We start from the raw sequence: 27333 nt of genomic DNA on the forward strand, positions 1-27333 counted from the left end.
CACTAGAGGGCTCACTTCCCCTGAGTTGTCACCCCCTTCAGAACTACATTTCCCACTAGCCTTATCTGTTCATCACTGTTCATTGTATTCAGCTGTCACCACTTACATTGTTTGCACCTGTGTATAAATACCCTGGTTGTTCTGTCATTGTTACGGAGTCCTTGTTGAATGTCACCCTGGTTTTTCGTGTTTCTGGATGTTGTTTATGTTTCTTGTTTTGGACGGATTACCTGGATTTTGACCTTTGCCTGGATGTTTTCTGATTTTGGATTATCCCAATAAAACACTGCAAATGGATCTACCTGTCTGTGTGCGTTTCGTGACACACTTGCACTCTCAGCTACCTGCGACGTCACTTGCAATCAACAGAAATCGTACGTGTTGCCAATGGAGACAAGACGCTGTGGTGATTAAACGATTAAAACTAATTTAGTACCGTCACGCACAGGGTCCTGCAAGAAAAAAAAAAACAAGACCCGCAAATCCGTGGCCACAAAACAGCAGAATATGAATGCAATGCGCAAAGTCTCTCATTAAGCGTTTTCCTCCCGTAGAAAAAACAAACACTTAATATGGCTTAATGTATTAAGATTCTATTCAAATATCAAATTCAATGTTTTTTTAAAATAATGAATAATGTATAAAACATGGCAAAACATGGCATAATGTGGCATAATAATAGACTAAGAAGATAAAGAAGAAACTCAATATGCTCCTCTTCATTATTAAAATATACATAAACCAGGCAACCAGGTGAGCCCAGAATAAATGCAACATGCAAAGTTTCGCGTTAAGCGTTTTTCCATATAGAATAACTGTCTACAGCTCTTTTATTTCTTTGTCTTTGTCCATTAAGCTATGTGTTTTGTTTATAATGATTTTCTACGGGAGGAAATGAAACGCTTAACGAGAGACTGCGCACTGCATTCATATTCTGCTGTTCTGTGGCCGCGGATTTGCGGGTCTTGTCTTTTTCTTGCAGGACCCTGTACGTTACGGTACTAAATTAGTTTTAATCGTTTATTCACCACAGCGTCTTGTCTCCACTGGCAACACATATGATTTGTGTCGATTGCAAGTGACGTCGCAGGTAGCTGAGAGTGCAAAGTGATGATTGCAAGTGACTTCGTAATTTTGTTTCTTTTTTCTTGTCTTCACCACCTTGCTGCTGTTGTAAAATGATGAGAGATTCAAACAAAAAGTAATCAATAAATAGAACAAAATAAAAAAGACGGATGTCACTAGCGGAAGCACAAGTGTCTGAGAGTGCAAGTCTGACAATGCAAGTGCAAGTCTGCAGCCAGACCCTTCTCAATAGTTGTGGAACTCCAGTAAGTAAGGCTGTCAAGGATATCTTATTCACTTAAACATTGGATAAAGTGATTATTTTCTCTTTTATACATGATGCCTGAAGTATTTTTTATTTGATTAAAGTTTGTTTTAGGTGATTCTTTTATGTTAGCAATAATAATAATGTTGCCAGGTTTTCACAACAAAACCCGCCCAATTGCTACTCAAAACTAGCCCAAACTAACTGTGTTTCGAGGGGGGTCCCCCTGTAAAAATCGTGTTCCAGAGGCAAAATACAACATTATTTGGGTTTTTTCAACCCACATACACGAAAAACAACCTGCGGCAACAGTGATAAAGTAGCCCAGTTCTATGGGAAAACCGCGGGCTTGGCAACAGTGTGACGGATAGTAATTTCTACAACGGACATGAGCGCTAATGCGGCGTCGGTGTGACCACAACACCTTGAAGTTGTCTAATTTGGCATGGTCTCCCTGCTAATCTAATAGTAAGGCTTTCCTCTGTGTATACATATCCTTACAAGTATAATTTTAGCTGGATTATTTGTGTCCCCTTCAGAAATTGCACTTGAGAAATTTTATGTTTACTGCATAAAAAACTGGCAGAAGCCCCTCCCATGACATGAATTTGCATCTGTTGTGAAGTGAATTTCACGCGCGAATGAAGTGAGTAAACTCAAAATGTTCACGCGTCAAACAGGTGAATAGAGCGATTTATTCGCGCAAGTCGAATTCTGGTGTGAACGCAGTTAGACGATATTTACTCCCCTGGTTACCCCCAACGCTGTTTATAATGTATAACAGATATATAAAAGGATGTTTATATTTTTAAATGAATGTTTTTATTTTTAAATTTATGTTGTTCTTGTGATCTTTATATTATAAAATGTATCACAATTTCCACAAAAGTACACAACTGACTGGAGTAATGATGTTCACAGCAGTCAATTACATTTTAAAGGGATAGTTCACCCAAAAAATGAAAATTCTGTCATTAATTACTCACCTTCATGTCGTTCCAAGCCTGTAAGACCTTCATTTATCTTCAGAACACTAATTAAAATGTTGTTGATGAATTCAGAGAGCTCTCCGACCCTCACACAGACAGCAAGCATACCACCACGCTCAAGGCTCAGAGACGTAGCAAGGAGATTGGTAATATAATCCATGTGACATCAGTTGTTCAACCGTAAACCGTAAAGAAAACAAAAATAACAACCTTATTCAACAATTCAACTCCTCCATGTCACGCAGATACACTGTCTACGTTGTTTATGCTTTGATCTGAATGAAAACAAGATATTTGCGTGACACAGAGGAGATGAATTGATGAATAAAGTCATTATTTTTTATTTGTTTTTTTTATATTACACAAAAATATCCTGAGTAGATTCAAAATGCAGTTTTTAAATGATGATTTCATTTATTAAGGGAAAAAAAGCTGTCTTAACTTGCCTGGCACTATGTGAAAATGTAATTGCCCCCTAAATCTAATAACTGGTTGTGCCACCCTTTACAGCAACAACTGCAATCAAGCATTTGCAATAACTGGCAATGAGTCTTTCACATCGCTGTGGAGGAATTTTGGCTCACTCTTCTTTGCAGAATTGGTTTAATTCAGCCACATTTAAGGGTTTTCGAGCATGAATGACTGGGTGTGGCTAGAGAAATTTAACTCAGTTTTCTAAAATAATGTGTTTTATCACAGTTTGTTCATGATTTAACAGGAGGGGGCAATTAATTCTTCACGTAGGGCCAGGTAGGTTTGGACAGCTTTTTTCCTTAATAAATGAAATCATCATTTAAAAACTGCATTTTGTATTTACTTGCCTTTTCTTTGTGCAATATTAAAATTAGTTTAATGATCTGAATCTTTTAAGTGTGACAAATAAATAAATAAATAAATAAAACAGAAAGGGGGCGAAAACCTTTTCACGGCTTAAGTACTTAAGGACACCTTAAAATAAAGTGTAACCATATGTTCTTTAAAAGTGTATTTCTGTAATAAGCATGCTTAAGTGGTTAACTTTTTCACAAAAGATAGTCATTACTTTAAATTGGTTATAGTTTTATGTGAGGACCATAATCAAAGTTGTTTCTCAGTGTTATTTTCCACTGTGAGATGTAAAACATTCCCAGTGGATTAACTGTAGTTAACTGGCTAGTGACTAGTTAAGTGAGCAGAATGTGAGCGGTTGATGTTGTTTGTTTACAGCGGCTCGTGTGTTTGTACAGAACACTGAATATCAGGAGGACCGAGTTAATTAGTGGCTCTGTTGGGCCGTTCCGTTAATTACCTTCTCTTTGAAACGGCAGTAAATAGGATTGGTTGTTTCTCCCCGAGCGCTTTTTGTTGTTCTGACACCGTGAATCACACAAACCGGGCCGCATTGTGCCCGGCTCTGTGTGGATGGCTTCTCAGCCCTGTTGGCATGCTAATGGGATTGCGCTTTCTTTCTGATTCGGCCATGTTGGGATTGAATGTGCTGATGTCTCTCTGGTGGGAGAGCAAACAGATGTGTTATGAAATACAGATACCGCTGTACATAATGGGGAGTTTAACTGCATTGTGAGATTTGGCTGCGCTGCTGATCTTTCAGTAAATCTGCAGAACGCTCCTCTGGTGAATCATTGGATGCATGTACGCTAGTAAAACAGTGGCAGTGCCACAGAAGTCATATGTCAGGAATCAGAGCGATTGTGTCTCTTTAATTCTCAGATGCACTTCTTTCAGTCGAGCAGTGATTTTGTTTGTCATTCAGACACAAACTGTATCAGCAGATGTAGGCTACACTGGGGCCGAGTTGTAATTGTCATCTGCTCTCAGTGATTCTTGTAAATTGTTTGAGGACCTTGTTAATATATATATATATATATATATATCTATATATTATATATATATATATATATATCTATATATATATATATTATTATTCTTATTATTATTATTATTATTATTATTTCATTTATAATAATACACATTTTGAGCCAATTTTTAGTGATGCTTGTTTAGTGATTTGCTGTTTTTATTGTTAAATATAACTTAAAATAGTTTTCATTAATTGAAATAAAGCTGCAAATTAGGTCTTCAGAATGAAAGGATTTATTAATTTATTTTTTACATTTTTATATTTATTATTATTATTATTATTATTATTATTATTATTATTATTATTATTTTTGATTGCTACTTTAAATGTGATTTAAAAATGTTTTCTGTGTGCTAGTTTGTTGGGCTGCACAGTGTTATGATTATCTGTCAATACGACTATTAAATGATATTAATATTAATATTAACAACAACAACAACACTATTAGTAGTAGTAGTAGAAGAATAAAATTACTAAAAACAAAACAGGAAAGTTTACTATTGTAGTAAGAAATCGAAATAAAAAAATCAAGTATTTACAAATAATAATAATAATAATAATAATAATAATTATTATTATTATTATTATTATTATTATTATTATTATACACTGCAACTGTAAAATAAAGTATTTTGCTCTGCAACATAATTCATAAATAAATTATTTTTATATATTTAATTAAATATCTTGCTAAGCCTTATAATGGTTTGTTTGGTTTTGTTTCAATAAATCATGCAGACCTACTGCAAATCTTATTATTATTATTATTATTATTTTTTTTATATATTTTTTTTTATATTTTTTTTTAAGTGACAAATAAATTGGCATAATTTTCATTAATTAAGCTGCAAAAAATCTTAATATTAGATGAAAAATGTAAACTTACAAAACTAACCAAAATAAAATAAGTTTATGTTGAAGTATTGAAGCTGCTAAAATTAAAATAGAAAAATTCAGCTTTTTAAAAATAATAATAATAATAAAATACAAATAAAAATAACAAAGCATAAAAAAATTACTATAATGTAAACTTAAAAAAAAAAAAAAAAAAAACTCATTTAAAATATGAATACATACCACAGTATATAAATAAATCAGGCTCAGTGTTTAGGTGTTTGTGTTTGTTGGGTGGTTTGCTCTTTGGTTTGTGCTGGTATTCATTCTGATGTAACCTCGTCTAGTTTTGAGGCGAGCTGATTTGATTACAGTCATCGGTCGGGAGCATCTTTGGGAAGCGTCATGATGTAGTTGTGCAGGAGAGTGAAGGCGGTGATTTGTCATCCTGTGAAGCATTTCATTTATTCTGCGTTTATTTCGAGAGGTTCAGGCCCACTGAGATCAAGGCTTTTCTGTGAGCGAGTTCAGTGAGCAGACAAAAGAAATGCATTTGACAAGAAAAAGAGTGTAGAATTCAATAAATAAAATACAAAAGCAACCAATGGCTTGTTTTATTCACACGGACCGGAGGTGATATTTATAAAACCACTTAGAGACATTTCAGCTTTACCCAGAATTTCTCAGAATTCAAAGAATGGAAAACTTTTTGCCTTTATATGCAGTTAAAGAATATTTGTGACCCTGGAGCACAAAAGCAGTGTTAAGTCGCTGGGGTGTATTTGTAGCAATAGCCAAAGATGCATTGTATGGGTCAAAATGATTGATTTTTCTTTTATGCCAAAAATCATTAGGATATTAAGTAAAGATCATGTTCCATGAACATATTTAGTAAATTTCCTACAGTAAATATATCAAAACTTAATTTTTGATTAGTAATATGCATTGTTAAGAACTTCATTTGGACAACTTTAAAGGTGATTTTCTCAGTATTTTGATTTTTTTTTTTTTTGCACCCTCAGATTCCAGATTTTCAAATAGTTGTATCTCAGACAAATATTGTCCTCCTAACAAACCATACATCAATTGAAAGCTTATTTATTCAGCTTTCAGATTATGTATAAATCTCAATTTTCAAAAATTGACCCTTACGACTGGTTTTGTGGTCCTGGGTCACATATACAGTATGCTAACATTTTAAAAAAGTGTTAAAACTTTGCTTTAGCTTCAAGAAGGCCAGAGGTGATATTGACCTAGTTAGGAGTAGCACAAATCCAACTGAACCATACTGAAAATGTGTTGTAGATTATTGTAAGGTTTAGTTTATGCAGGACTAGTGAAAGTAGGTGTCATTTGTCACATTTTCCAATTTCAAAATATTTAATCGTATCTAAACAGAACAATACTAAAAGTATCAAATAAAAAATGTGATGCAAGGTGTGTGTTTCTCTGTTGTCTGGATATTTTTTGGTTTGACTGTATTTATACATAAATCATTATGAAATTGTGTGACTCCTAACTAGCTTATTGTCAGCTATCTAAATAATTCATAAACTCACTGAGATAAGGTCTCAACACTTACACACATTTATGCATGACATGTATTCTTAATTGCAGAAATAAGTGTAAAATGATTTTATTTTTGCACATTTAATGTGAAAATTGTACTCCAGTTGGTTTTATAAATGCCTCCCCTGATCATTACATCACTGCAGATGTCAGCGCTTGCAAAAACAGGTGCGTTTTAGACTGAAATGTGAATAAGTTTGAGTGTTATGTCTTTTTTTTTTTTTAAGTGTGGATATGAGTTTGTATTATGTGTATTATGATTATGTGTTATCAGAGCTTTTTCCTCAGCAAATATATTGCAAATAGTTTTTTTTAGTGTCATTGAGATATTAATATAGTTTTCTGATTTTTAGAAAATAATTTTTTTTTTTAAATAAATAGATACATTATATTTAGAAAATACAATATATAAATATTTTAAAATATATATAAATATTTATTTTTAATATAAAGTATTTTATATATTATTTTAGTTGTAGCTATTTTAATGAATAAAATTAAACAATGAAAATAAGAAATATTGCCTTTGTAACTAGCTGAAATAAAATGAGGTCAAGTTTTTTATTTATTTGTTTAAATTGAAGTACATTTGATTTCAAGTAACTTTTGTTTTTATTTGTTATATATTGTGGTCATGTTTTTTGTTTGATTTAAAGGGATAGTTCACATAATGTATTTCATCATTTACTCACCCTCATATTGTTCCAAATGAAACAAAATATTATATTTTTAATATTCCCTCCTCATTTTTATCATTATTTCTCACCCTCATTATTTTAAGTTTATGCTTGTCTGTGTGCTTCAACACCCCAGAAATCCACCGTTCGCACGCACACAAACAGCCTCTGATATTGTCGCATGAAATTTTAAAGAAGTGTAAAAGTTTCATGTTTCAGTGCTGACATGCTTTCAGAAAGAGACAGAGATGTCTCTGCTGCAGTGAAAGAACATGAGTGGGTTCTGTCGACCTGAAACAGACGTTCAGAGACCACCTGCGGCTGCACTCACCAGAATAAGAAAGAAGATTAGACATTTTGTAAGATGAGTTCTTTCTTATTTTCTTGAATCCAGCCCTAGGTCATCTCTGTGCATCTGCTGAAACTTAATAATAAAATAAAATAAAATAAAAAAGTTCTACAGAAAACATTTGAGAATTGCATTTAAAGACATTTGTACAAACTCCTTATGAAATGTATTACCTTCCATGAAGTTTGTGCAAGTGTTCCTAAATGCAGTAAAAATATTTTTCTTAAGGTTTCATATTATTCATTTATTTTTTATTTATTTTCTAAGAACTTTGAACAAATTATTATTATTATACCTTTATTTAACCAGGAGGTCCCATTGAGATTCAGAATCTCTTTTACAAGAGAGACCTGGCCAAGGTAGCAGCCAAATCACAACAAATGCATACATAACAAACACTAAAGTACATTTTAACACATAAAAGAAGTACAAAATATTAAAAATAAAAATATAAAACACAATGAGACTCTTAGGAAAAACAAGAACATGTCTCCATCACAACACTCTTTATAGTAGTTTTTTAAATTCATTTAAGGACATAAGGTTTTTCTAACTTTAGCTCTTTTTGTAGATTATTCCACCCCCCAAGGTGCTAAATAAGAAAAGGCAGTTTTTTCCCAATTCGGTTGTAACTCGTGGCACATTAAAAAGCAACCACTTTGAGGAGCGTAGCTGATAGGTACCAGAGCAAACAGAGAGGAGGTTACAGATGTACAGTGGAAATTTGCCAAGTATAGCTTTATAAATAATTTTTTTTTAGGTTTCTTTTTTTTAGTTTTTTTTTTGTTTTTTTTTTTTTTATTTTGTTTTAATTTTTCTTTTTTTTTATTTTTTTTTATTTTTTTTTATTTTATTTTATTTTATTTTATTTTATTTTATTTATTCATTCATTCGTTCAAGAAAATAAGAACAAATTCAACTTACAAAAGTTCTTAGCTTATTTCTTATTTTCATGAATCCAGACCCTGGTCATTCATGTACATCTCCTAAAACTTAAAACAACACAATGTTCTGAAGAAATTTCTAATAATTTAGGATTTTCTCCGTAATTTAATTTCAGGAGATTGGTATGAACGTAGAATGTGTCTTACACAATTTCTTAGCTTATAATAAGCTTATACAAATGCAATTCTTGGTCAATTCTTAAATTTTCAAGTATTTTCTTAAGAACTTTATGTATGAATGTATGCATGTATTTATTTTACACTGTAGCAGATGCACAGGGATGAATTTTGAAAGTTAAATCTAAGTTCATACAAATGTTTATAAATGCAATTCTTAAGAAATTCTCAAAGTTCTCAAATATATATATATATTTCTCTCTCTCTCAAATATTTTCCTAAGAATGACACGCTTTGTTGATTGATCTGAGTGTATGGTGGTTCTTGCTGAAGACTCACTAATCAACTCAATGAAAAGCTGAATTATCCAGTGATAAAGCAGTAAATAAAAATATTAGACCATGCATCGCAGCAATTGGCCAATCAGAATCAAGTGTTCCAATGAGATGAGCTGCCTACTGAGTGCACTGAAGAGTGGTCCACATGTGTTTATTGCAGTGTCCCTGTCATCAGGCCAGCCGTATGTTTGACGCACTGGTTAAAGTGGGAGACCTGAGAGAGGCGTGGCTGGAATCCCAAGACATAATCTGGGATTTCTTCAAAATCGGCACACAGATCAACACACTGAGGGTGAGAGCCGCTCGCTTTTGGCCTCTTTATTCACAGTGTTAACTTGTCACGCGGAACAAGCATAACAAATCATGCATGTGCCCTGTGTCGTCTGTGTGAGCAATATGACTTAAAGGGATACTCCACCCCAAAATGAAAATTTTGTCATTAATCACTTACCAAAAATATTTGTTATTCTCGGAACAAATATTTTGGTTTTGTAATTGGTGGCTTGTGAATGTCCCATAGACTGCCAAGTAAATAACAGTGTCAAGGTCCAGAAAAGGTATGAAAGTCATCGTCAGAATAGTCCATCTGCCATCAGACGTGCAATCAAAAACGTGCTCTTCTGTATCAGCCGTGGAACAAGGATACGCTGTTTTCTTTCAAATCAAAGCTAAATCAACGTAGAAACAGTGCATCCTTGTGGTGCCGATGATACAGAAGAGCATACACAGCATACGGTGATATGGAAAGACGCAGAGGAGACCGCTGACAAAGGAATTGTTGAATAAAGTTGTTATTTTTGCTTTCTTCACTTACAAAAAGTGTTCCCATCACTTCATATAACCCAGATTGCACGTCTGATGGCAGATAAATATTCTTACGACAACTTTCATACCTTTTATGGACCTTGACTCTGGTATTTACTTGTCTATGGGACAGTCACATCCAGGTTTTCATCCAAAAATCTTAAATTGTGTTCTGAAGGCGAACAAAGCTTTTACGGGTTTGGAACGACATGGGGGTAAGTGATTAATGAGAAAATTTTCATGTTGCGGTGGAGTATCCCTTTAACATGACACCTTTTTATCAAATGGCTAAATTTATGAGATGGTAGACAGCCTCTGATACATAAGAATGAAGAAGATTTTCTATAAATAATACCAAAACTAAACAGGACTTGATTTTGTGCATCAGGAATTGATTGGATTGTAAAAAGTGGGTGTTACAAACTAAATGAAGGCAGATTTCAGTGCAATGTTGCAAGATGCTGTTGTGAGGCAAGGGGATGTTCATGTTTTTGATAAAAAATTACAAGGATGCATGAATTAAAAAAATAAATAAGTAAATAATGAAGTGCATTAATAAATCAATAGAAAGGCAAGTTTATTTACGTACATAGCACTTTTCACAATGGTAATTCAAAGTGCTTTACATAAGAAGTATTTAAAATAATCATAAAATAATCAAACAGACACATAAGAATATAAAAATGCTGTAACAACAAAATTATTTTAACAATTAAAAATTAATTTAAAAATAAAAAATTGTTTAAAAATGTATTAAATACTGCAGTTTCTATGTATTAAATACTGCAACATTCCATAAAAATAAAATAATTTTCCTTGTATAATAAAATAAACATGTTGAGTGTGAATTGTGAACCAACAATACACAAATATTTCTGAAGTTATACTCTGACTTTCTAATGAAATCACTTAGTTACATGGATTATGAATTACATCAAACACAACATTACATAAGTCAGTAACATCTTTTTCTCATCAGGATTTTGTGGGACTTTTTCTAACTTTTGCACACCAAAATGATTGGCTTTGATTCTGTTTTTTCTCAAACATGGTGGTAATATTTGAACAACGAACACAGATTGGTGCAGGATTCAGTTTGAAACAATTTTCACTCAAAAAACTGCTAGTTAATTTGAAATAATTGCAAAGAAACAGCAAGCAAAACATTAAAATAAAATGAAATTTTGAAGTAGAACGACCCCAATCAAATGCACTCCGATAATCTTTATTGCAACAAGTAAAAAATAACTTTTTACTGCATGCTGCTAAATTCTCGACTTGCATTCAGTAGCCAAAGAGTGTGTGTGTTTTTAGTGGCCTGGATGCTGGAGAGAGAAGAATGGTAATCTAATGCTGCTAGTTCACACAGATCTGTCACTGTTTTCTCCGGTGGTCCGCAGGGTAATTCTCTAGAGATCAGCAGTGCTGCCCTTGTCCCGCTGCAGTGTGAGCGCGTCCGCACACTGAATTTAATGTCCTGTGAAATAAAGGCCTTGCTATCCATCGTGAATTCTGTCAAGGACCAACAAACCTTTCATTACAATAACTTGTGTTCAGACTCTCCGGTGACCTTGCATGCCCTTGCCGTGTATTCTGGCCGCCGTCTAATTGAGCGTTCGACCCGGTGAGCTTCATTTTCTGTGGCGTTATTGACTACAGAAGAAGCGTACTGTATGTAGTTATCTCAGCACGGCTGAACCGGGCCCCATGAGAGAGAGACGGTGCATTCACAGGATCACGCTCTGCATTGCATCTGAACTGCATAAACTTCATCTGGAGCCTTTGACACTTTATAGAGACATTAGTATCAGTGATACTCACCTTCACTCATAAAAAATATGCCATTAAACAAAATTTTTAAATATTCTGTCTTTATGTTGTTTGCACATTGAATGTGAAATTATTGCAGTATGAAAGTATTTGTAAAAACTTAAATTTTAGGTTAATCAATAGATAGATAGATAGATAGATAGATAGATAGATAGATAGATAGATAGATAGATAGATAGAGCGTGACTAGTAAAACCCACTTGCTGTATCTAAGGAGCTAAATAAACCAGCAGCAGAGAATTTAACAATTACATCCTCTGCGGTGGGAAGAATGAATTTTACCCTCTTCACTGCCTTATTCGTCACGGATGAGGGCATCTCCACAGGACCTGATTACCGACACCATGGCTTGTTACTTCATCAAGGGTGTCTTCTTGCTCCATACACTTGAGTTCAGCTTTCACCTGGGTTAGCGGAGGGAGGGGTGCTTGATGCGCTGCATCCACGGCATAGAGCTCAATCTCTCTTTTAAGAGGATTTTCACTGGATCAGTTTTCAACTTTCCACCCTGCTGAGATGCATCTTTTGATTCATTTTAACTAGTCCCATCTCTGTAGCTCATGCCGGACTCAGGAGACTGCTTTCCTTTAGAGTGCATCGCAGTGTAGTGCTACTCGAGATCAGACTCTGTCTCAAGTCCATCTCTAGTTCTAGTCCAAGACCATATTTCCATGAATTCTGGAGCATTTGGATATGACATTGATGCTCAGATACATATTGTGGTCTGTGCTGACTCACATGATTGGATGTGTTTGTGTTTCTGGGGCAAAATTAAGCTTCTTTATTGTCATCCGTAGTTTTATGAACAACTTTTATTGAAATAGTTTACTAAAAAAGGAACATTTGCTAAAAATGTCCTCAACCTCATGCCATTCACGATGTAGATGAGTTTGTTTCTTCATCAGATTTGGAGAAATGCAGCATTGCATCAGTGTCTCATCAATGGATGCTCTGCAGTGAATGGGTGCCGTCAGAATGAGAGTCCAAACAGCTGATAAAAACATCACAATAATCCACAAGTAATCCACAGCACTCCAGTCCATCAGTTAACGTCTGGAGAAGACAAAGGGTGAGGGTTTGAGAACATTCATCAAGACATTTTCGATTTCAAACCATTGCTTCTGGTTAAACAATGAGCCCTCTTTCCATAATAACGGTTCTTTGGAGATCAAGCACCGCTTACAAACCAAAACAGTTCAAAACAAATATGTGGGTAGACTTTAATGTCTGAGAAACTATGGATTCGTATTTTGATCAGAAGCAATGGCTTGAAGTTAAAAACTTCAAAATTATGTATTTGTTTGTTACAAACACACAGCTTTTGTCTTCTTCAGATGTTAACTGGTGGACTGGAGTGCTGTGGATTACTTGTGGATTATTGTGATGTTTTTAATCAGCTGTTTGGACTCTCATTCTGACAGCACCCTTTACTGCAGAGCATCCATTGCTGACACACTGATGCAGTGCTACATTTCTCCAAACCTGATGAAGAAACAAACTCACCTACATTGTGGCCTGAGGTTGAGGACATTTTCATTTTTGGGTGGAGGATCCCTTTAACATCCATAGAACCTTTCCAATGCACAAAAGGTTTTTTATCATAAAAAGTCTGTTTAGATTTTATTTTTAAGTGTGAACAAAGCACAGTGTTACACTGTTGCAAACCAGACTTCACTCACCACAGAGGAAAGCATATTTACACTGCCTGTGAATCTTTCAGATCCTCTTCTGGTCTAAGTCTTGACTTGGACTCGACCCTCTACTAATCTCAGTCTTGACTCAGACTCAACCTATTCAGGTCTTGGCCTGGACTCGGACCCGAATGATCTGGTCTCGGCTTCAACACTGGCACATTCACAACCTCCTGCGCCGCTGTGTGAAGCCTCAGCTGGAGCTGCTCTTTCTTCAGTGACGGCAGTGCGAATCTCTCCTCAATTATCACACATGCATCAGCTCCTGTATCAAACTGAAAGTGCTCTCTGACCTATTTCCAGTCATGCGGTCAGTCCAGTGCACTACTGTACCCTCGTTTCCTTGTTAGCCGCAACTCGAGAACTTTTCCTGTGATTTCTCTCACTTTCGATGCTGTTGGATGTTTTTTTTTTTTTTTTTTTTTTTTTTGCAGGGAATCTTTTGGATTGCTGGTGTCCCGCACATGTACTAATATGCAATGGGTTTGCATTGTTCCTCCTCCGTCTCTGTGGGTGACTTGTAGGATGAGCTCACTTGGCATTTCACGAGTTTGCAAAGTAGCATGGGTGGCCTATTTCCTGTGAATACATCTCCACTAATGTCAAGCACTCATTTGAAAGTTTTTTGACTCTTTTTCTGACCTCTGAATGGTAGTGGATGTGCTCATCTGTTTGGTCACCAAGTTTAAAATTTGCAATTCGCGAAGCGAGGAAACACACACCTCTACTTTTCACCCAGAGAGAAACATCCTGCTCATGTATCTGAATACGTTTCGATAAGCTCCTCAACCTTGGCCAGTACAACACTTCCTATCCACCTTTTTCCTACACCAGGTTCGCTCTATGAACGCAATAATAAGCATTTTCAAAAACTGGGAACAATGTGGTGACATTTTTCTCACCCTTCAACCATTGATCATTAAAAGGAAATTTAAAAGTGTGAAAGCATTAACAAATCACTTTCAACGTACCATGAATAACTCTTAATGTCCTTCTATATGTAGCAATATTTTGGAGGTGTTAAATATCATTATAATAATTTATGTCTATATTTCATAACAATTAGATTTCACAGCATCCGTTTGAAAACAAACCTGGAAAGAGACGTGAGGATTTAGGGAGAAAAATGAAAGATTCTTAGTTCCTTCAACGGAATTATTCACTGTTTATATCGTAAATTAAATCGATTTGAAAATATTTGTTGCACCCAAACTGGAAGTGCCTCCCATAATTTAAAACACAGTAGGCTCGTTAAGAAGAAGGTGGATAGAGAAGACAAGAACTAGCTTGTACAGCGTCATCATATATTTGTTTTGTCGCCGTTTTGAAACCATATAAACTCATTGTATCCATTCTGGCCAATAAATGCTTCTGATCTTTAACAAAAATGGCACCTTGTGCAACTGAAGTTTGCTGACTAGTACACCAGGCAGGGACTCTCAACACCACTAATATGTCTGACAAGGTTCCAGCCAGAAATCCCAGCAGTTAATATGCAGTATTTCATCAGGAAGTGCTTTTATTAGTGAGTTGACAGATACACAGGACTTATCTTCCATTGTGAATGTAGTTCAGTGTCTATTATTATTATGGATGAGTCACCTCAGCTCAGAATAAAAGAGAGTCTCTCACACACCCCTCACAAATGAAGACTGACGTGAAAGCTCTTAAACCCTCCATCTCGCTCTCAGGTGTGTGCATGAGACAGAGTTTATTGCCCCTCCTCCGCGATAGGGAGCATGAAAGAAGAAGGTAATTATGGGTAAGTGCAGGATCATTTTCACCAGCAGCAGGAAAGGGATTAACCAGCGGCACACCTTCAGACGAATCGCTACATTACCCCCATTCCTCTATCACCTCAGTGTCATTTTCAAATGAGCTTTTTGAGAAGATGAGGAAGAGAAGATGAGTGTGGCTGGAGTGGAAAAGAAGTGAACTTTGTTTAGAGTTTTTCATTACTCTGTGAAGGACCTTTACAGGGGTCATGAACTGAGAAATCAAAATTCCCTTGTTCTTTTGACATATAAGAGGACATTGTACTATAAAAACATCCTGTAAGTTTCAGAACTCAAAACTTTGTCATTAAGTCTAAAAACAGCTTTTATTGAAGCCAATCTGCCAAAACGACAGCTTGTGGAATGCTCTACTCCAGGGGTCGGCAACCTTTTCGGCATGACGTGCCATTTTTCATTTTTCTGGTTAACCACTGTGCTATATTAATGCACTGCTTTAATTGATGCGCACGCGTACACACACACCACTTGCATACAGAGATCTGAGATCGCGCTGTGCAAAAACTAACATTCATAAACTTGTTGTCAGCGCTGCCACGTGACTTTTATTAATCAATTCTGAATCACATTATATTTCTCAGCAAGGAGGGGGCTAAAAACTCTGTTTTTAAGTAAGCCTAACTAAACTCAGCTTCATTATTTGTAGAGAGAAACACAGACGCAGACCATATACACACATATCTCCGCATCTGTAGTCTAGAGCAAGTTGATTCTCACACTTCAATAGTATTTATAGCTCCTAACAGACTGTGTGACTATGATAGGTTATTACCTCAAAATGTACGTCAGTATGCAGTTTTACCTATTGCTCGCGTGCCAGCGATTATCCCTCTGCGTGCCACTATTGTAGGTTGCGGACCCCTGCTCTGCTCTATGATGTAATAGTGTGGATAAGCACCGCCTCCACAGAAGATCAATGCCTGATTCTACATCACTGCCTGCTTAGCCCCACCCATCGATTCTACATCACTGCCTGTTTTGCCACGCCCACTGATTCTACATCATTGCCTGTTTAGCCCCACCCACTAATTCTACATCATTGCCTGGTTAGCCCAGCCCACCGATTCTACATCACTGCCTGTTTAGCCCCACCCACTGATTCTATAATGCTGCCTGTTTAGCCCCACCCACTGATTCTACATTGCCGCTCTTTTAGCCCCGCCCACTAATTCTACATCAATTATTATTTAGCCCCACCCCCTGATTCGCACATGTATTGTGAATAAGGAGAGAGGCAAAAGCAGGTCAATGCAGAAATGAAATGATAAAGATGCTCTGAAGACAACAACAGTCTTTGCATTGCCTTCCTTCTGATCCCAGTGTTAGGAAAAAGTAGACAAAAGTTATTTGTAATGAAGTCCCAGTCCGCGTCAGAACTTGCGTCGTAACTTGGTCCTTTGTTCTCTTCATTTTACCAAAGATGATTAGTACTACGCATATGTATTGTTGGCTATGTAGGGAGCTCCAAATCAGTCATGTATCTTTAGTTTCAGTTACAGTGATTCCTTATAAGGCGGTACTGCGGTCCACTAGGTTTATGAAACCAAGCCAGTGCGTCTCTCTCTGTTTCCATTTAAACAGTTTGGTTGGCAGTCTATTGTCTGATGTCTGAATAAATTAAATTTTTACAGTCAGGTGTTTTGGCACAATAATTTATGTTTAATGGCTAAAATATTTTATGGTGGCCTCTATTAGCAGCTGTGCCCTAATGTGTTCATTTAATACAGCTTAATTTAAAAACATTTTAACGTTTTAACAAGCAGAGGTTTGCATTTTATTGGAAAATAGGCTGTCAGTGGTTTTGAATTAGTGATCCTATAAAGAGTGTATTAATGTAACAATGGCCACACAAACACATAAGCAGATCTGTCTATATATCTATCATCTGTCTGTCTGTATTTTTGCGTATTGTGCATCTGTCTGTCTGTCTGTCTATGCATCTATGCATTGTACATCTTTCTGTCTATGTACGTATCTTACACTTATCTGTCTGTCTATGTATCTTGTTATTGTATGTCCCTCTCTGTTCTTCTGTCTACACATTGCACTGCAGACAAGAAGGAGCACCAGTTTGTTCATTTCCTGAGAGGGTTCCTCCAGCGTTTTCACAGTGATGTGCTGAACAGATTCAGGGAGTTTGAATACAGTAATAACGAACAGCAATAATCATGATGTCACTGTCTTATTAGCTGCTTCTGCACAATGATATACTGTACAGGAGTGAATATGTTACTATGGGCACATTCAACATGGACACGGCTTTCAATAGAATCTGCAAGCATGCAAAAGAAGTGCAATGATTTACATATGAATTGCGAGTTTCAACAAATGTGAGTGTTTGTTTGAATTCATGTCATGTTTGTTTGTTGAGCGTTTTGATCTTTGTGTGTTTGTATGTTTTATGTGTTCATGTGCATTTAAATATATTTGTGGGCTGTGTGTTTGTATATGTGCGTGTTTATGAGTGTGTGTGCATGATGCATTTGTATTTCGGTGTGCATTTATGTTCATGTTAGCATGTTTTAATATGCACGTGTGTGTGTGGGTGTTATTTATTCATGTTTATCTCTCTGTGTTAGTATTTGCATGTTTGTGCATTGAATGCATGCTGTCTGTGTGTTTGAATGTGTGTTTATTGTGTTTTGTGCACCCCTGTGTAGAGTGGCATGCTTTTATCCTTGCAGGTTAGGACGAGGAATGATAAAGGAGAGGGGTGGACCAGCAATTTATGACACAGACGTGTGAGTGTCTGTGTGTGAGAAACACAGAGAGACAAAGAGGCTTTTGCGGTGCTGAGGAGCAACAGTGCCACCTAGCTTGAAGAGAGAGAGAGAGAGAGAGAGAGAGAGAGAGAGAGAGAGAGAGAGAGAGACTGTAGAGAGAGAGAGAGAGAGAGGATGGTACACACAGTAATTGCCAGGTTCTGTTGGGAATACGATATGAGTCTGCAGGATGTGGTTGTCATGCGTTCGGCACAGGGATGTGAAGAATACTATTACAAACTGAAAATGCATCAGTGCGAGTGTATTTGTAGCATTGGTAGCACTGTTCAGAGGCTGGTCTGACTGACAGGCAGCTGCTGTGGAAGAACTGGTTGTGTATTTTCTTCTCAGGGCATGTGTGGTAATGTGCTTGAGTGCAAGAATGTCCAAATGCACTTGCTGTTACTGTAAATAAAGGCTGTCTTGGTGCATTGTTATTGTAGTATTATTTGAGCACCATTATTATATTTAATAATATAATAATGGTCTGACTGACAGGCAGCTGCTGTGGAAGAACTGGTTGTGTATTTTCTTCTCAGGGCATGTGTGGTAATGTGCTTGAGTGCAAGAATGTCCAAATGCACTTGCTGTTACTGTAAATAAAGGCTGTCTTGGTGCATTGTTATTGTAGTATTATTTGAGCACCATTATTATATTTAATAATATTTTAAATGAGCTTTTAATTTTATATGTTCAGTGTTCATTTTAGTCTGTTTTATTTAGTTACATTTAAGTCATTTTTATTAGAATTTGGTATTGTTATGTTAGTAATTTTTATTTTAGTTTTTTAATATATATTTCTGTTTAGTTTTTTGTTATTTCAGTTTTATTAATTTTAGTAAGTAATAAATATTTCAAATATTTAAATATTTCAAGTTAGTTGCCAAAGCAACTTTTCTAATTTCTAAAAAAAACAATAAAATAAAAAATAATATTCATATTAAACATTCATTCAGCTTTCAATTACCTAAACATTTTTGCATAGTTATATATATATATATATATATATATATATATATATATATATATATATATATATATGTATTATGTTTTATTAGAACTTAAACATAGTATATTTAAGTTAGCTTTTTAATTGTTATTTTTGTTTTGGATATTGCAGGTTAAAACGAAAATTGTAAATGTCGCCTTTCCATATATATATTGCACATATTATATTTCAGCTTTATTTCAAAGACCAAAAAGCAATTTTTAATAGTTTTAATTAATATTTACAACATTGACATGTTGACATACTTAAATTATCAGTGTCATTTTCCACTAGAAGTTTATTAACATCATCAAGACAATTTTTAAATGTTGCCTTGAGATTGATTGATCGATTGATTGATTGATTGATTGATTGATTGATAGTTTGGATATTACATATGTTTTATTTCCCAGAATTCCATTACTTTTATTCCTCTTCCAGTTCAAATTCCAGTTCAGCATCCTGTGAAAAATGTTGCCAGATTTAATTCAAAATCCACCTCAAAATTTGAAAAGCAGCCAGTTCTTAAATTCTGTCTTTTGCCAAGCGCTGGTTTGTTCATCTGATCTCGTCTCTCCTTTGATGTTCTCCCAGCAATTACTTCAGTTTCCATTCAGAATCGCTGCTTTTCTCTCTCGTCTGATCTCTTTCACTGTAGTTTTCCCTCTTTTATTCTCATTTTATCTGGATTCAAGTGTGATCGGGACAATGTAGCCTAGGGGTGAACAATCTGGGCTGGCAACCAGAGGTTTAGAGGTTTGAGCCTCTCTATTGCTGATCCATGAGCCGCAGATCAAGGCGCTGAACCTCTGAAGCGTAATTAGTCAACTTTCATATGAGTGTCTGGCTGCACTGTTGCACACTACTCAGGCATTGTGATGCTTGAAGGTGCGATTCATCAAAGAATCAGAAGCCAGCAGAAGAGAGTCTGATCCTGTTCAGAGATTCAGTAAATACTTTGTGCAGCACATGACTCTTATGCTGATTAAAGCCCTGAATAATTCCTTCATTGGCTTTAAGTCAGTAAAAGCATCTCGTTGGCTTGTTTGTGTGGTTTTGTACACTTTGTTTAGTGGTTCAGTTTTCTGGTTCTTTATGTTTCAGTTTGAGTGGATGCTGATGTTTCCTCTGTTCTTCCTCTCTTTCATTCACTCTGTTTCTTCTCTCTCATTCGGTCTCTGGTGGTTCTCTGTTCAGCGTTCGCCACATGAACCTCGTTCTTCACTGTCAGATTCAGATGCACAGAGGTGCTGAAGCTGTGTGTGTGTGTGTGTGTGTGTGTGTGTGTGTGTGTGTGTGTGTGTCTGTGTGTGTGTGTGTGTGTCTGTGTGTGTGTGTTGCAGTGTTTTGATCTGGGTAAGTTTGAAGGCATCAGCACTGAGGCTGTGCTGGTTGAGCAGTCTTTGAAGCTCCTGAATCAGGACTGCTTCTGGCCGGGTCTGGTCTTCACAGATCTGGACCCCGCTGACCTGCAGACCCCGCCACACATAAGAAACAAGATCTGCATGGACATCGAGGAGACTGAGAGGACGGACAAGATCAAGGAGAGGTCAGAACCAAACACACAGGATCACAACATCAACACATGAGAGTGAAGATGCCTCATATACTACATGCCAGAGCGTGTGCAACAACAACATATATATATATATATATATATATATATATATATATATATTTATATATATATATATATATATATATATATATATATATATATATATATAAAGAAAGATCCTGCTTTAATATTAATATAAAATATGTTATAAATAAAAGCAAATTAATAAAAATGTGTGCATAGATGAATCATTCACAATAATGAAGTGAAATTTAAAGAAATAAATAATGAATTTAATAATAAATTTTGTAAAAGTGAAATTTTGTAAAATAATTTTGCATTTGTATTTTGCATTATTTTATTTATTTATTTATTTATTTATTTGTTTGGTATGTTTAAAGGTTATATAGGTCTTGTTCTTTTGCACTCAACATAATACTTGCATTACACTTTTCTCACTTTTCCAAAAAAATAAATAAATAAATAAACAAAAAATGACAAATTCACATAACAAAATTACTCAGATGTGTTTTAGGTGTTGTTATTAACTAAAACTATAAAGAATGTTGTTTTTTTTTAAATAAAATGAAAAACTTTAACGTCAATGAAAATCAGAAGTGTTGCTTGACAACTTACTGAAATAAAATAAGTTTATGTCGAATTACTAAAAGTTACTAAAACAAAGCTAAATAGAAATATATTTTAAAAACTGATAATGACATGCACAGATTACTAAAAAAAATTCAAGTGTTGTTACTGTTAACTAAAGTATTTATTTTTAACTTTTCCTTAATCAAATAAAGCTGAGATAAAATTATAAAGTTAAACTTTAAAACTTGAACCAAAATTAGAATTGTTGCCTTGGCAACTAACTGAAATATGTGACCCTAGACCACAAAACCAATAAATGAGATTTATACATTATCTGAAAACTGATCCATTGATGTGTGGTTTGTTAGAATAGAATAATAATTGAATAATATTTGGCTGAGATACAACTATTTAAAAATCTGAAATCTGAAGGTTTAAAGTTTAAAGTTTTCCAAATGAATTCTTAGCAATGTATATTACTAATCAAAAATTAAGTTTTCATATATTTACTGTAGGAAATTTACAAAATATCTTCATAGAACATGATCTTTACTAAATACCCTAATGATTTTTGGCATAAAAAAAAAAAATGATAATTTTGACCCATACATTGTATTGTTGGCTATTGCTACAAATATACCCCAGAGACTTAAGACTGCTTTTGTGCTCCAGGGACACATTTTATATAAGACTGCTTTTGTGCTCCAGGGACACATTTTATAAATAATGAACAACTTCAACAGCATAACAGTCATATCTGACCAAACATGGCAACTGCACTTAACACATTTACCAAAATTTAAACTAAAATTTAAACAAGTCCAGTGCAGCTGAACTATTATAACACACACACACACACACACACACACACACACACACACACACACACACACACACACACACACACACACACACAATGCTGTAGAAATGTGCTGAGGCTGCAGTGGTTTGTTGTTGATGTGTTTCAGGTCCTGGTCCCCATCGGCCCGTGATAACCCCTTTTAATGACCTGCGCTATGTGAGAGGAGGCTTCGTGTACCTGCGGGACGTGGTGGATCGAGGAATCATTACAGTGCAGACTGGAGTCAGTCAGCCGCTCTGCGTCCGCGCGCAGCAGATACCGTACCTGTTTTACATGGACAACGTGTAAGAGCCTGTGAAATATGCACGATTATATAAACACTGATGGGCTGTCTTCGTACTGAAGTGACGGTTTGATGTTGAGAGTGGGTTGCTGAAGCATGCAGAGAGGGCCGGGATGTTTTTCACTCGATCTTACTGCATAATCAACGGCTTGCTGCGGCTGTGATTCATGCCGAAAGTAAATGTCAGATTAATATTAGCTTTGATTGGTTCTCTAGCTCTCTGTCGGCCTGAGAAATCCATGAGCATGTCTGCGGGGGCTCGTGAGCATTTGTTTATGGGTGCTGATGTGGACGTCAGAAGCACTGCTGTGTTGTGTTTTAATGTGTTTATTGATTTGAGGAAAGAGTGGCATGTTTTATAGATTTGAATGAGAGGCTTTTGACATGAAACTGAGATGTCAGGCCCAAACTCCAGCCGGGTGATGTTCTTTATTAGACGAGGTGTTTGTGCTGCACTGAGTCTCAATCTGATGAAAGTTTTGTGATGATGTGAGCGTGCAGCCTTGTCGTTGCTGTCTGTGTTGTGCGTAATAAGTCACTGTGGGAGACACATAATAATAATATCATAGCCTATGCATTAAGAGAGAGGTCTTCATTTTTCAGGCCACAGTTACATATTGAATAAAATTAAATGATGCATCTTTCAAAATAGCAAGTTCAATATTTATAATTAGTTAGTAGAGATCGAATGATGATTAGGGACTTCCTGTTAAAGACCCTTGCTTTACAGAAATGGTAGGACTGTCAAAGATCACATAGAGGGAACAAAAGAAGAGTGATTCTTATAAAAGATCAAAATGATCTATAAAATAATAGTATGCACTAGTATTGTATGGTAAAATACATTACTTTTATTCACCAAGGATGCATTAAATTTGTCAAAAGTTGCAGTAAAAAAAAAGTAAATGCTGTTGATTTATAAATGATTTATAATGTTACAGAAGATTTTGATTTCAAATGCTGTTCTTTTGAAATTTCTATTCATCTGTGAATCCTGAAAAATAAAAAGTATCACGGTGTGCACAAAAATAGTGGGCTGCACAACTGTTCTCAACATTGATAATAATCAGAAATGTTCCTTGAGCAGCAAATCAGCATATTAGAATGATTTCTGAAGATCATGTGGAGTAATGATGCTGAAAATTCAGCTTTGGTCACAGAAATAAATTTTTAACATATATTCACATAGAAAACAGCTATTAAAATTGTAGTAATATTTCACATTTTTACATTTTTCCCCCTATATTTTTTATGTTTTATTTATTTATTTTTATTTTTTTGATAAAATGACTGTAGCCTTGGTGAGCATAATGACTTTGAAAAAATTAAAAATCTTACAAACCCCAAACTTATGAATGCTAGTGTATATTCATTGCTTTGTATCAGTTCAGTTTTTTTTTTTTTTATACATGTAACATATAATGTATGTGTGTGTGGGTGGGTGGGTGTTTTTGTGACATATCAGGACACAACTTTGTATAATGACATGGGTATGACACAGGTATTACAAGGAGAGGGTGACTTATGAGGACATAACCCAAGCCCCCATTTTTCAAAACGCTTATAAACCATGCAGAATGAGTTTCCTGTAAGGGGTAGGGTTAGGTGTAGGGTTGGTGTAGGGCAATAGCACATACAGTTTGTAAAGTATAAAAAACCATTATGCCTATGGAATGTCCCCCACAATTCACACAAAAACAAACATGTGTGTGTGTGTGTGTGTGTGTGTGTGTGTTGTGTGTGTGTGTGTGTGTGTGTGTGTGTGTTGTGTGTGTGTGTGTGTGTGTGTGTGTGTGTGTGTGTGTGTGTGTGTGTGTTTGTTGTGTGTTTGTGTGTGTGTGTGTGTGTGTGTGTGTGTGTGTGTGTGTGTGTGTGTGTGTGTGTGTGTGTGTGTGTGTGTGTGTGAATTTGTATCTGAATGTAAGGGGCAGAAGAGTTTCATGTTGTAAATGCCTCAGTAAGTCCTCCAGATGATTCTGGAATGACTGGATAAAAACAGCTTATTTACTGCCACAAATCCATATTACATTTTCCATTAGTTCTAAATGATATATAAGAAAAGCAGAACAGAAAGCAGAGTGCTCTTTGTTAAAAGTTAATCACTGTGGCTCAAGGATTAATAGTATCAAGAGAAAGCAATCCGTTAACATTTCCATCCATCTCAATGGCAGTCGATTGGCTGACGCATAAACCATTAAAATTTGCAACTTACTTGCCATGTTTAATGCAGAAAATGTAATTTGACAATTTGAAGACCAAAACTGTTAAGGGATAATTGATGCATGAATGAACAATCTTTCTTTATATACTCATGGCGTTCTAGACCTGTATAGCTTTCTTTCTTTCTTCGAAACACAGAAGATGATCGTTTAAATTAAAATGTTTTGGTGTTTTCATCAATTTCTATTATTTGTATGAAAATAAAACTTAGACTCAGAACTAGTCTGTAAGATGAGGATTCAGTGTTAAATTGTTTGCAAACGCTAAAACAACACAAATGCAATATTTAAACAACATTATTCATTCTTAGTGTTCTCTATCCTCAAATCGGCTACAGAATGCGCTCGTTGCTCTTGTTTATAATCTGAAGTGTGTTTATGCATATTTAGTGGTTTAGATCAGGACTGACAGCTGTGTGAATGAAACAGGGAGTTTTGAGTGAGAGGTGATGGTGAATTAATGTGTTTTAATGAGTTTGTTATCATCATCCCTCGGCTGTTTCTGGTGTCAGCTCTAATTGTATTGTGGCATCTCTCCCTGACTGTATTTATGAAAGGTAAGCAGAACTGATATGAGAAATCTATAGCTTGTCATATTTTGAGGGCACATGATATATTTGAGCTGCTAGCTAATTGAGCGCAGACAGCACTTTGTTTCCGGAACCTTCTGCTCCATTATTGACATGACATTTTCCTGGCCTTATGAGAGTACTTTAATGCTGGCCTACTGTATTATCAAAGCGGCATCGGATGATGAATCATACTGACGCTGAGCTGTGTGTGGCGTAAAGATCATCCAGCACAGCCGGATTCATTCACAACAATATCAGACGCATGTTTACAATCTGACTGGACAGTATAATTACCATAGTATTTCTTTATTAATTTGTTTAATTTTTATGATTTCATATATATATATATATATAGATATATATATATATATATATATATATATATATATATATATATATATATATTATATATATATATATATATATAGAAATAATAGAAATATTATTAATATCAGTCATTATTATTATTATTATTATTATTATTCAGTATAGTCATATTGAATGGGTTTCAGTTGTTTTTATTTGTGTTTGGTATTTGTATTTGGTATAAGTTTCAATAAGTTTGATGAGTTGAATCCCTGAGGAAGAAATTAAACTGAACAATAAACAAATTACAAACACAAAATCATGCAACATAATCACAAAGCATTTTCGAGAACATACAGATCAATTTTTTTTTTAGGTCAACATGAAATCAGAACGTTAATCTGACCATACAGATTTGATTGACAGCTCAATTCAGCCTGAAATTATTTAAATTCAACAGAAATGCTAATGCTATGTTTTTCATACTGGTTTGTTTGCACCCTTTTGAATGTAAACTATGAGAAGTGACAAAGCCAAGCTACAATGCAATTAAAGTCATTAAGAAAAATAGTGAGAGGAGCTCAAATGAAATTTTAAAAGGCACAATAACGCATTTAGCAGAGAGGAAAGGAAGGTGCTTGTGTTGAGAGGTTGCACATTCATAAAGTCGAAGTGCTTTGTGGTTTTGATGCTCGTGATCACAGTGGAAATAATTACAGGGAAACGATTACTCCAAAATTGAAGCAGATCAAGCAGAAACGGGTTGATCTTTGATTCTTCTAAATTGGGTTATTATGCTAATTTGTTATGCACGGTATCAAATTGTTGATGATTCAGAGCCGACCTCCTCCGTATCTCTCGCTGCCTCCCTCCATCATTTTTTTTATTAATTTTTTTTTTGGAGCTTTGTTATTGTGGTTTCCAGAGTATTTTGTGTTCATTTTCATGGAGATAAAGTGTTTGTTCCCTCGCTTTGAGGATTAGCCTGTTTCACAGAGCTTTCACGTTGGCTGTCACAGGCTAAACTTATTTCCAATGAGTTGCAATAGCGGCCAAGATATGCATTCTGTTTCTTTTAAAATATTAATATGAATTAAATATTGTGTGAATGTCTGAACTTGTTTTAAAGCAGCTTCACACATCTGACAGCACTCTCGCTATGAGGAAGTTCCAGCAACATCCGCACAGCTTCAGACTGCCACAGGCGCTTTGGGTCTCTTTCTAAACTAAACTGCTCAGTCACGTCGTTCCCCGTGTCAGTTCATTTAGTTCGTTCTTTCTGTCTGTTCGCTCCAGCTCTCAAACTGAGAACTACAGTGTGTAGTGCTCGAAAAATCATCTTTTGTCAGCTCGTTCGCTTCGTCTTTTCATTTTGTTCGTTCTTTCTGTAGTGCTGGGAAATTCATCTTTTGTCAGCTCACTTCCTTCTGTAAGAGACATTTTCTGTGTTGTCTGTAGCATCTTTCTAACACAATATTTCATCTAGAACACGTTTCACAAAGTTTTAACATGCTGTTATCTTGTATTTTAGCATCATTGTTCATGAAAACTGTTGTTCATTGTAGACACATTGTTATGAATAAAATCCATATATCTAGCACATTATTACATGATTTATGTTTGGCTAACTTATTTACCATGTTTAATACATTAAACATTTTAGTATGTTTAGTAATTAGCATATAGCATGTTTAACGTGTTTGTTGCTAATTCTAGTTATGTTTTAACACAATGGTCATTAAGCATTTTTAGCATGTTACGATTTAACACACGTTTTTAGCCTTTTGATAGCATTTCCTAAGCTTGTTCTATCTATCTATCTATCTTTTTTTTTTTTTTTTTTTTTTTTTTTTTTTTTTTTTTTTATCTATCACTTTCTCATTGCACATGCACACTTCATCATTATAAAATAATTATTTATTGCACATTATCTTTTTGAACTTGGCTGCTCTGATACTGTGAAATTGGAGTAAATGTAAACCGTGTACATGTTTATCTGGGAAATAACGGTGAGCATTGTTTGGTTTCATTCTAATGGGAATACACCATATTTTAGTCATTTTAAT

The 27333-nt window shown here is 35.2% G+C and overlaps 1 pseudogene; it reads left to right on the top strand.

Moving 5' to 3' along the window:
- The window catches only part of LOC109055375, a 96137-nt pseudogene that overhangs the window by 45740 nt on the left and 23064 nt on the right, over nt 1–27333 (top strand).

The sequence above is a fragment of the Cyprinus carpio genome, chromosome B7 (genome assembly GCF_018340385.1).
Source record: "Cyprinus carpio isolate SPL01 chromosome B7, ASM1834038v1, whole genome shotgun sequence".
In the NCBI taxonomy this organism is placed as follows: Eukaryota; Metazoa; Chordata; class Actinopteri; order Cypriniformes; family Cyprinidae; genus Cyprinus; species Cyprinus carpio.